A 12,522-nucleotide genomic window follows, 5' to 3' on the forward strand; every position below is an offset into this window, starting at 1 on the left:
ATGTGGGATATGTTATGGGAAGTATGGGCACTGATGTATGAAACATGTAGTCATATTTATATGATCATTGGGGTCTTATGATCTCCTTGTGGTCATTGTTGTATGGTCATCTACGTTTCATCTTAAATGTATGGTCATTGATGCAATATCATATGTGTATAATCGTTAATGTATCATAGATGTATGATAATTATTGTATGATCATTGATGTATGATCACTGGTGTATGGGCATTGTTGTATAGTTACTGGTATAGGATCATTGGTATATGCAGAATCTTGTATTACCATTGATGTATGACCATCTATGTATGATCACTTGTGTATGGGCATTGTTGTATAGTTACTGGTATATGATCATTGGTATATGCAGAATGTTGTATTACAATTGATGTATGACCATCTATGTATGATCACTGGTGTATGGGCATTGTTGTATAGTTACTGGTATATGATCATTGATATATGCCGATTGTTGTATTATCATTGATGTATGATAATTGGTGTATGTTCATTAGAGTATACATAATCATGTATGATCATTAATGTATGATCATTTGTGTGTGCTCACTTGTGTGTACAGAATGATGCATGATCAATAATTTATGATCATTTGTGTGTGCTCATTTGTGTATGTAAAATGATGTATGATGGTCGTTGATGTATAGTCATTTATGTATGGTCGCTGCTGTATCGTCATTTATGTATGGTCGTTAACTTTTAGTCATTGGTTATATATGGTAGTTGATGTATAGTCATTGGTGTATGGTCGTTGATGTATAGTCATGTATGTATGGTCGTTGATGTATAACTGTATGTGTTTATGTAAGTTCCCTAGATACGCGTGTCATGGTGTATGTACGTTAAAACTATACAAACCAGTATTCAGGTGGTTTTGTTTTTTTCAAACTTTGTAAGTCTCACTTGTCAATATCATCATAATAATAGCACTTATACATATTGATATTATCTAATTATTATGTCAAACTGAATGTTTACCGCATTTATAGAAATCAATATGAACCTGTTTATGCATATATGTGCTCTCCTTCTCTACTCCACGTTTACCCAGTTGTGACCCTGTACTGTTTTTATACTACTATGTCATGATAACTCTCGTCTATCTTCTCTTTATTCTTATAATCAATCCACTTCATACCCTCTCCATGTGCTTCTTTCCCGAATACCTGTCTTATCCTGACCTCTATGACCCGTGTGACCCCACCCCCTCTGTTATTGCTGGTACACCTGTACCAATCGTCGTCAAACAACAGTGTTAGATTTTGACGACTATGGGTAATGATATAATGTCATATAGGGCGGCGATCGGAAGTTTCTACCATCGTACACACGGTGTTCTGGTAAATAGTCATTATACTTTTTATTTTAATCTCCAACTAGGTAAGTGTAGGCAAGGTGTAATATATGTGTTGTAGAAATGTAGTTATGCTATATGGTTCACACAGTCTAGTATTATCAATAACTCAAATTTTCTTCTTATCCTACAACTACTCCTTCTCTCATGTAACGATGTCCATCCCAATCCTGGCCCTGGTGATCAAAATAAAGACCTCTCTATATTTCATTTAAATATTCGCAGCCTTCGGAATAAGTTGTCCTACTTGGAACATGTATCTAGTGATTTCGATATAATTTGTATTACTGAGACTCACCTAGACATAGCCGTAGCAGACGATGACATACTCCTAGATGGTTATAAAATGCTCCGTAAAGATCGTGGAACGGTGGGGGATAAATGTTTACACTTCTGGCTCCCTATGCACACGTCGTAGAATTGATTTAGAATTTCAAGTAGGTGAAGTTGTTTGGGTAGAAATCCAGTTTCCCAATAGGACGTATCTAGTATGTACTGTGTACAGACCTCCTACTTGCACACATATATTTTGGAATCACTTTCGTCTTTCGCTGGAAACAGCCATGAATGAAACTCCTTTTGTTGTAATCGTAGGGGATATAAATGTTGACCCCTCACCGTTGACAATAACCATGCTCTTCTAGACATTATACATTTTTACCACCTGACAAACGTTATCGACAGACCGACGAGAATTGGACGCATGTGCAACACGCTACTTGACCCTGTTTTTCTATCAGACACGTGCAATTTTACGATATCGGACGTAATTGACATAGACCGCGACATTTCGGACCACCAAGCAACACCTGTTGAACTGATTGTGGGGACAAATATTGTAAGAAATTATAAGAGGAAAATTATTTGTTATAAAGACGCAGATTACGAACGGTTTAACAATTTACTGTTATCAATTGACTGGGCTGAACTTTTTTTAAGACGATATGTGTGACATTTTAACATCTAGATATTTAGAATTAGCTGACGAATGTATTCCTTCCAAACTTGTTACAATTAGACCTAATGACAAACCTTGGTTTAACTCTGACCTGAGACGTGAAATAAGGAAAAGAAACAGACTTCTCCAAAAATATAAATCCAATCGCACTCCAAATAATTTGAACAACTTTAGGAAACAACGAAATGGTGTAAACAATCTGAAAAAACCCACAAAAGAATAATTTAATGGTGACATAAACGGCCTTTTAGACAATTACAGTGATACAAATCCTAGAAACTTTTGGAAACTAGTCCGCAGGTTAATAAAATCATCCGACACATCTAACAGTATACCGCCGTTAAGGAGTGCGACTGGGAATATAGAAGTGGATGACGGCATAAAGACTAATATACTACACGATTACTTTGTTTCAATATCTACTCTAGACGATACTAACATTGACGTACCTGTTATAGAATCTAGAACAGACTCGACCATTTCAGACATACCGTTTAATATTAATGACATTATCGACATTCTAAAGACATTAAAAATCGGTAAAGCTGTAGGAAAGGATACTATTAGTCATACCATGCTAAAGAATACCTCTAATTCAGTTGCTTATCCTCTTTCATTGATCTTTCGCTCATCTTTGGAAACTGGATCTTTTCCCAAACAATGGAAACATGCTCTAGTTATGCCGTTTTTTAAAAAGGGCGATAAACAAGACCCTTCGAATTATAGGCCTATTGCACTACTAAGTACTATTGGTAAAGTTTTCGAAAGATTAGTCGCTAGATATTTACATAACTACCTTTTAGATAATTCTCTCATATATAAATATCAGTCAGGTTTTCAACCAGGTCATTCTACTGTACACCAGCTTATAGAAATATATCATACTATGTGCGACAATCTTGAAAAAAACCAGCCAACTTGTCTATTTTTTTGTGATATTTCTAAGGCGTTTGATCGAGTGTGGCATAGGGGACTGGAAGTGAAACTAGCTAGCTATGGAAATTTCGGGAAATTTATTGGACTGGTTAATTGATTATGGTACTAATAGATCTCAACAGGTTTTTATTAAAAATACATGTAGTAGATCTTCTGCTAAGAGAACAAATACAGGAATACCTCAGGGTTCGGTTCTTGGCCCATTGCTGTTTATACTTTATATTAATGACATAACAGATAATATAGAAAGTCTATCAAAACTATTTGCTGATGTCACCTCTCTTTTGTATTCGGATAAATCACCACAAGTAATTGAACAAAAAATTAATAATGATCTAGTAAATAAAATATACAATTGTGGGCAGATAAGTGGCTTGTCAAATTAAATCCTGCAAAAACAGAGGCTTTACTTATTTCTAATATTGATCTTGATCACCTCATTGAAATTAACTTTAATAATGTAAGTATTGAATTTGTTGAAAACCATAAGCATCTGGGAGTATTCATCAATGCTAACTGTAAATGGACCTATCACATTGATAATATATTTAAAAAAGTAATTAAACAATTAAGTGTCCTCCGTAAATTGAAATATACCCTGAACCGACGTACACTGAATAAAATATATAGAACATTTATACTTCCTATTCTAGAATATTGTTGTGAACTTTGGGATGGTTGTTCTATTATTGATTCAGACAAATTAGAAAAATTACAACTTGAAGCTGGACGTATTGTCACTGGTTTACCGTCGTTTACTAGTAGACAATCTATATACAATGAAACTGGATTGGATTCTCTAGCCCATCGGAGATCCCGTCGAAAACTTCAATTATTTTTTAAAATCCATAATAATATATCTCCTAACTATCTCAACACTCTACTCCCTTCCCTTGTCGATAACTCTCACTATAATCATCTAAACGTTGAAAACTACAACCTACCTAACAACAGACTTGAATTATCTAACGTATCCTTTTTTCCTTCTACTGTTAGACTGTGGAACCAGTAACCTACTAGTATACGATGTAGTGCCACGTTCTCATCATTTAGAAACGCCATTCAAGACGTAAACTTGCCGCTTGTACCAAACCCCTTTTTCTATGGTGATAGGAAAAATAATAGTTTGCATACAATATTAAGGAACCGTTCTAGTACTTTGAAAAGTGACCTGTTTCGTGTTAACCTCATTGATTACCAACGTTGTATATTTGGCTTCCCTATTGAAGACACACACCATTTCTTTTTTACCTGTGATATATNTCCCCCCCTCTCTCTTCCCCTTCCCCCCATTTCTCTCTCTGTCTCTCTCTTATAATTTCAATTTATAAATTAAAGCATCTAAAAATGAAATAGTGTATATATGTATATTAATTCTGCCATCTTGTTGTACTATTGTAAAAGGGCTTAATATAAGTTTGATAACTTGTGCCTAATCCATTTGCTTGGCAATAAAATATGTTTAAACTAAACCAACTGAAAGCAGTTCAATGCTTATATGACAAATAGAATGCAAAACTCCCGTGTGATGCAGACAGATAAATCGCAACCCGTGGGTAAGATTTTAAAGTTTAGAACGAGGCTTTGTTGAGCGCTAAACTTCAAAAATATTATCCCGAGCGTTGGGATTTCTTCGTCTACATCACACGGGAATGATATATTCTTTTTCCCCGTCATTTTTTTTTTTTATATCGTAATAATGATTTGTAATTGTACCGTGCCATCATCAAGGTCTCTTGAAATGTGTGAGAAAATTGATGTCGTTGCCAGGGCTACGCTGCATGAATAGATGACGCAACGATGGCGTTGTTAGAATAATGGCAATAATGGAGATACACCTGAGAGGTGGGGTGGGGGAAATCTTCTCCTTATTTATCGTCATGATTTAACTTCATTGTCCTCACTGTTACCAGCAAATGCGTCTTAATCACACTAGCTAATATTAAATCACTAGGCATTATACTGACCATCGTCTGTCCGTCGTCCTTCCGTCCGTCGACCGTACTCCGCTAGGATAGCAACTCGGAATTCGGTATCAAGCACATTCCTGTGCTTAGTGAATTCAGTTGCGAATAAACGAGGGTTAAAAAGTCGGATGAAATAACAAATATACGACGCATATGGTTATATACAACGTATATACTGGTAATGTCATGGTCTATTCTATGTAGAATCATGGTGTTATTTAAGGATGGATATTCCTGGGTAACCTCTTCATTTTTAGTTAAAAATAAAATTTCTCTCGTTTAATCGTAATATTTACAGTCCACATTGTTGACATTCCCATTACAACCTTTGTTACTGTGGCGGCGGCCTATTACATATCTCATGGCGGCCCAATCACGCATTCATGAAGATGTAACTCCGCGGCTACTTTATTGGTACTTGTTCATGGTGACCACACCGGTGAAATAGGGCTGTAATGAAATTGCTAAACAATTAAATATTATGCATTCGAACGGTATTCTGTTTTGATCAGGCCCTGAGGTAATTACACCAGGTGCGAGCGAATTATATCGTTGGTGAAATCAGTTATGGAGAATTCAAACGGGTTCGAATGGAGGTATAGTCGTAGAACCTGACCAATAATAAATTATGCTCTTAAAGTATTTTGAGTTGAAGTGACTTTTCTTTTAATAACCTACGGTTTACAAGTACCATGGCTTTGTTAAATTTCAAGTGAAGTTGGTGTATGAATACACTTCGACCTTATCACCAATCACTGCAGTAAAGTTAATCCGCGACGTTCAAAGTTCCGGATACTATTATCGTTTATACAGGATTGAATAGTGTAGATATTGTATTGTTTTATTGTTCTAATACTGCAGGTAATACCGTTAAATAACTCTATAGTTGATCTTCAAATTGGAAAGTCCGCGACTACACAAAATATGTAAGAAATCAGATGTATATCATGCTTATGGTGAAATTTTGTTGGGGTATAATTAAACTGACTTGGTATTTATCTGCAATAGAACAATAATTCCTGAATTCCCACTGAAGTGTAGGACAATACAATTATTCCATCATCACTGCTCCTAAAGTGCAAGAAGAATGACAAAAGTTTATTTCGCTAATGAATAATTATGTCATAACGAGTCGGAAAACAAAACGCATACCATCAGAAAACTTTGTATTAAATTTATTTTTCTAACGATAATGAGCAATGCAAATAGAAAAAAAAAGAATAATCTATGAATGATTTGTTTCCAAACAAAACACAAATAAAAATGACTTAAAATTTAAAATGGTGTGATCACATATAAGCGGACAGCTTGACTACTAAACATAGTCATGGATTCTGAAGATAGTTTGGCGATCCAACCAAAATGGTAAATACCGAATTACCTCCCTTAGTTTCTTTGATTCTTGCTTAGTTTCAATTTGAAAATACGAAAGTATAAATAAGTGAAACCTAGCGGAGATAAATGGTACTAAGACAGGTTATTCGGCTCCACTTTGGTATGGCTTGTCACAAATAATGCGACGTCTTTCGTACATTTCACATTTGTCGAGTTCAAAGTAAATAATCCAGTTCCAGCTAGTTGAGACATCTTGGCACTTTTTCGAGTTTTACAAAATGTACGAAACTATCGTCTCCACTGTGACGAAACGCCTGTCCAAGCTACCCTCCCTCGAGTGTTTCCATGACAACAAGCAACACTTGGCGATAAAATATCAGCGGCGGACCATGCAGAACAGCCTACAACAACAAAAAGAGACCCAATATTATAAAGCATATTATTATCATAAAAGTGTATACTTATTACATACATTTTCTAATTATAAAACAAAGTATATAGGCAAAACAAACTATACATTGGCATGTTTCCTCCATAACGATGGGATTTTTTTTTTATATCATATGCATATCAGTTACACCCAAAGCAGTTCAATAACAATATAATGATAACTACGAGTATAGAATTTGGTTTATTGGCAGAAAATAGTTTATCTATCTTAAACAAATTATTTATTTCAGATAGTTAAAAGTTGAATATAAAAATGGAAGAGTGAGGGGCTATAACGTAAATCCCCCCACCCTCCCCCTTAATTTCAGAAATCCTTGGCGGCGCCCAGTGTAAAGATGTGACGGCTCTACTGCGAATAAAAAAGCGATTAAAGAAAATTTGCTGTGCCCATTTTAATATTTTGTATTTCTAAGCTACTTCCTAACAACCATATTGTTCCTGGGACATTGCTTTGCGACATCTAGCTTTTGGCCTTGCTATAGAACGTTCGCTCAAGTGGGGAATGTACGGAGGCTGGTATTGTTATTGTTATACAGAGCGTTGTGAGGATTTGACATTAGGAGATATTATTGTCGGTACAAAGAAGATGATTGTAAAACAGACTTTTATATAGAGTTAACACTCAACGATATTGTCGTTGTAAGGTCATTATCAAACAGAAGAACATTGTATGGATGTTCGTATGGTATGATCAATAGTAAGAGGGTCAACGTAGATAGGTTTTCGTATGGATGTCTAACTAAAGGGGAGTACCGTTATAAAGAGGGTCAACGTAGATAGGTTCGTATGGATGTCTAACTAAAGGGGATTACCGTTATAAAGAGGGTCAACGTAGATAGGTTTGTAAGGATATCTAACTAAAGGGGATTACCGTTATAAAGAGGGTCAACCTAGATAGGTTCATAAGGATGTCTAACTAAAGGGGATAACCGTTATAAAGAGGGTCAACGTAGATAGGTTCGTAAGGATGTCCAACTAAAGGGGATTACCGTTATAAAGAGGGTCAACGTAGATAGGGTTGTAAGGATATCTAACTAAAGGGGATTACCGTTATAAAGAGGGTCAACCTATATAGGTTCATAAGGATGTCTAACTAAAGGGGATAACCGTTATAAAGAGGGTCAACGTAGATAGGTTCGTATGGATGTCTAACTAAAGGGGATTACCGTTATAAAGAGGGTCAACGTAGATAGGTTCGTAAGGATGTCCAACTAAAGGGTATTACCGTTATAGAGAAGGTCAATATAAACGGCTTGCAAGGATGTCCAACTAAAGGGTATTACCGTTATAAACAGGGCTAATGTAAAAATAATTGTAACGATATCCCAACTCATGATATTGTTGTTATAAAGAGGGTAAATGTTAAAAGGCTAGTAAGGATATGTTCCACTTAGTAATATTTTCGTTATTAAAAGGGTCAATAAGAAAAAGGCTTGCTAGGATGTTCCGCTAAATGGTATAATCGTCTTTATAAAGAGGGTTAATGTAAAAAGGTGTGTAATGTTTCCCATTAAAGGATAGTATCATCTTTATAAAGAGGTCAATGTAAAAGGGATTGGCAGGATGTTCTATTCAAATGTATTGTCGCTACAAAGAGGGTCAGTGCAAAATAGATTTGTAAGGGTGTCCCACGAAAGGTTATTATCGCCATGAAGAGGGTCAATGTAAAAGGGCTTGTAAGGATGTTCTACTCAAGGGTATTGTCGTTATAAAGAGGGTCCGTGTAAAATAGGTTTGTAACGGTGTCCAACTAAAGATTAGTATCGCCATGAAGAGGGTCAATGTAAAAGGGCTTGTAAGGATGTTCTACTCAAGGGTATTGTCGTTATAAAGAGGGTCCGTGTAAAATAGATTTGTAAGGGTTTCCCACTAAAGGCTATTATCGCCATGAAGAAGTCAATGCAAAAGGGCTTGTAAGGATGTTCTACAATAGGGTATTGTCGACATAAAGAAAGTCAGTACAGCACATGGTTGAATGGATATTCGCACATGATATCATCGTTATGAAGAGGGTCATTATAAGATAACAGTAGGAGAGTACAAGTAGGCGTTATGGATTTATAAATAAATATACTAGAAAGCATTGATATGATTATATTAATTGGCGTTAGAGGATTCGGGTAGTGAAGTATGGTATGAAGCCGAATTATGAAAAAAACGAGATGAATTGTTAATGTGTTAGTCACCGGAATGTTTAAAATGTCATAACATGTGGGTAAAAGCTAACTGGTGATCGACGTGCAGTCTAGATAATAGGTGTTTCTGTCTAAATATTTATATACATAGGGAATTCATACAGCAGCTAATAAAAGGGTTAAGCGTATTCGTTTCTCTCTGACAGTATTATGGAATCGTTGGTGGTAATCGATCCCTGTTGAATAAAGACTTGATGCTCTCGCACCATCTAGCGCGGAGTATAGGATTAAATGCTGTTTGGTAGGTATACTAAAAACATCGTTACACAGATGTTTCAGCTGGTTGTAAGCAACAAAAAACTCGCAAGAAATTAAAAGAGTCGGTACACACCATTTGGCAAATGAGCGCGTGCGCGTGTTTTAATTAAATATAAAAAGAACGGACATTGCGAACATTCCTATAAACGATGTAATCGGAAGGCAGTAAAATACGTTGCAGAGTGCTTTTCTATAGAATTCAAGCCAATTTGAAATTATTTTTGGTGATTAAGGTGCTAACCGTCAATGAGTACGCGAGATCGCAAAACGGCAGGCTTGGATACATTTACAATGAGGTAACTAAACAAAAGAAATGCACACACGGACATATTGGTACTCGTAATAGATATTATAACTATGTAAAATATATCGACACACTATGTAATACATATCGACACACCATGTAATACATATCGACACTATGTAATACATATCGACACACTATTTTATACGTATCGACACTATGTAATACATATCGACACACTATGTTATATGTATCGACACGATGTAATACATATCGACACGATGTAATACATATCGACACACTATGTAATACATATCGACACACTATGTTATACGTATCGACACTATGTAATACATATCGACACACTATGTTATATGTATCGACACGATGTAATACATATCGACACTATGTAATACATATCGACACACTATGTAATACATATCGACACACTATGTTATACGTATCGACACTATGTAATACATATCGACACACTATGTAATACATATCGACACTATGTAATACATATCGACACACTATGTAATACATATCGACACGATGTTATAGATATCGAGACACTATGTAATACATATCGACACACTATGTAATACATATCGACACTATGTAATACATATCGACACACTATGTAATACATATCGACACGATGTTATAGATATCGACACACTATGTAATACATATCGACACACTATGTAATACATATCGACACTATGTAATACATATCGACACACTATGTAATACATATCGACACGATGTTATAGATATCGACACACTATGTAATACATATCGACACACTATGTAATACATATCGACAAAATAGGTAATAGATATTGACACACTATGTAATACATATCGACACGATGTTATAGATATCGACACACTATGTAATACATATCGACACACTATATAATACATATCGACACTATGTTATACATATCGACACACTATGTAATACATATCGACACGATGTTATAGATATTGACACACTATGTAATACATATCAACAGTATGCTATGCATATCAACATTATGTAATACATATTAACACTATGTAGTTCGTATCGACACACTATGTAATACGTATCGACACACTCTGTAAAACATATCGACACACTATAAAAGTCGCTAATAATGTATTCATAGTTTTTCGTTAAGCTGTTTCCTTGATAAGATACATTTATCTCGGACTTATCATTTTACACTGAGATGTTGATAACATAAAGAACAAAATGGATCATAAAAGAAACAAATCTTGATAACCACTCAAAGGACAGAACCAAAAATACGATTCAAAACTTCATACAATAATATCTCACACCGGTTTTATTTTGTTCCATAGGCATACTTGACTTTTGGAAAATTCACTAAAAAGGATTAGCAGAGCATTAAACAAACTGGAAAAATATGCTTGTGACCTAAATAAGGACAGGGCTCTATGCTACTGTTAAAGTAGACATTTTTGCAGTTTCGAAATATTTTCAATATTTACGTTAATAAAATAGCGCAAAAAAATCCACAATCGACTATTTATTTTTGGATAAATTATAGATTAAAAGAATTTATAGATTTCAAAATTATTTCTAGCGCGAAAATGTCCACTCCGCGATCAATGTAAAGGGAGATAACGCGACTATTTTTTTTTTCAAATACAGTATTTTCCAAGACTTCATTAAAATATCAATTTATCGTACATCGTATATATTGTCTTTGTATCTGTTCCAGAGTGTAGCACATCAAAGAATGCTTCCTTATTTCCTCATTTCTAGTCAATAATGTACGCTTAATATATATAGCAATAACATAAACAGGACTTTCGATGATGCCAGCATCTTTATTACAAACATAAACAATAGTGTGTTAGTTATAACGAGATGATCACCGAAACATAAAAAAGGGCACCGCTGTCTGAATAAATAGTAATTACTTGCAATGCTTGTGTGCCAAGTTTCGTGCACGCAAGTTCCTGGTTAGTTAGACGGAAGTAACGCGCGTGATTGGCAGAGACACGTGCGTTAAATGGCGGGAGAATGTGTACACGGGCTTACGCCGGTCTAGGATGATATATAGTGTGTTTCATAAAACCTGACAAATGAGATAAAAACTACACAAGATTGGAGTTACTTGAAAATAATCTGGCGTTCCTACCGTATTTCTTACCCCGGCACCGGAAAACGGAGAACTCGATAGCTGCACGTGATTTCCTTTGCCTATATATAGACATGCTGATATATGTGCTCGGATTCGCTCGTACCTATTTATTTTCTCTGTGATTAGACAGAGATGGTGATGAGACAAGACACGATCCAGAAGCATGGTTTACTCCCCCGGTTTTATCTGTAGAATCAGCTTAAGTGAGGCTCGGTGTACAAACATGCGATACACGTGCATTTTAAAATCATATCATGTTTCGAAAAATACGGTTTCTTATCTTAAATTTCTCGTCTGTATTTAACAACAGGACTTGGAAATTACAAACAGCCTTGATCAGTTCTTCAAAGAGGTGTCAGAAAGGTAGGGGGATCTCAGATCATATTATGGAGCTGTGAGAGGAGAGAATGGAAATTTCAGAGAGATGTCAGAGAGAGAGAGAGAGAGAAGGGAGTTGTCAGAGAGAGAGAGAAGGGAGTTGTCAGAAAGAGAGAAGAGAGTTGTCGTAGAGAGAAGGGAGTTGTCGTAGAGAGAAAAGAGTTGTCATAGAGAGAATGGAGTTGTCGTAGAGAGAATGGAGTTGTCGTAGAGAGAATGGAGTTGTCGTAGAGAGAATGGAGTTGTCGTAGAGAGAATGGAGTTGT

The 12,522-nt window shown here is 35.6% G+C and overlaps 1 protein-coding gene across 1 annotated transcript in view; it reads right to left on the reverse strand.

Annotated features, from left to right (window-relative positions):
• Positions 1 to 6,473: 6,473 nt before the first annotated feature.
• LOC110458241 overlaps positions 6,474 to 12,522 on the reverse strand; it is a 14,900-nt gene continuing 8,851 nt past the window's right edge. Inside the window, exon 2 of the mRNA XM_021509853.1 lies at positions 6,474 to 6,970. The gene's annotated coding sequence lies outside the window, so the exon portion shown is untranslated. The remainder of the gene's footprint in view (positions 6,971 to 12,522) is intronic.

Source organism: Mizuhopecten yessoensis, unplaced genomic scaffold, assembly GCF_002113885.1.
Source record: "Mizuhopecten yessoensis strain PY_sf001 unplaced genomic scaffold, ASM211388v2 scaffold9503, whole genome shotgun sequence".
Lineage (NCBI taxonomy): Eukaryota > Metazoa > Mollusca > Bivalvia > Pectinida > Pectinidae > Mizuhopecten > Mizuhopecten yessoensis.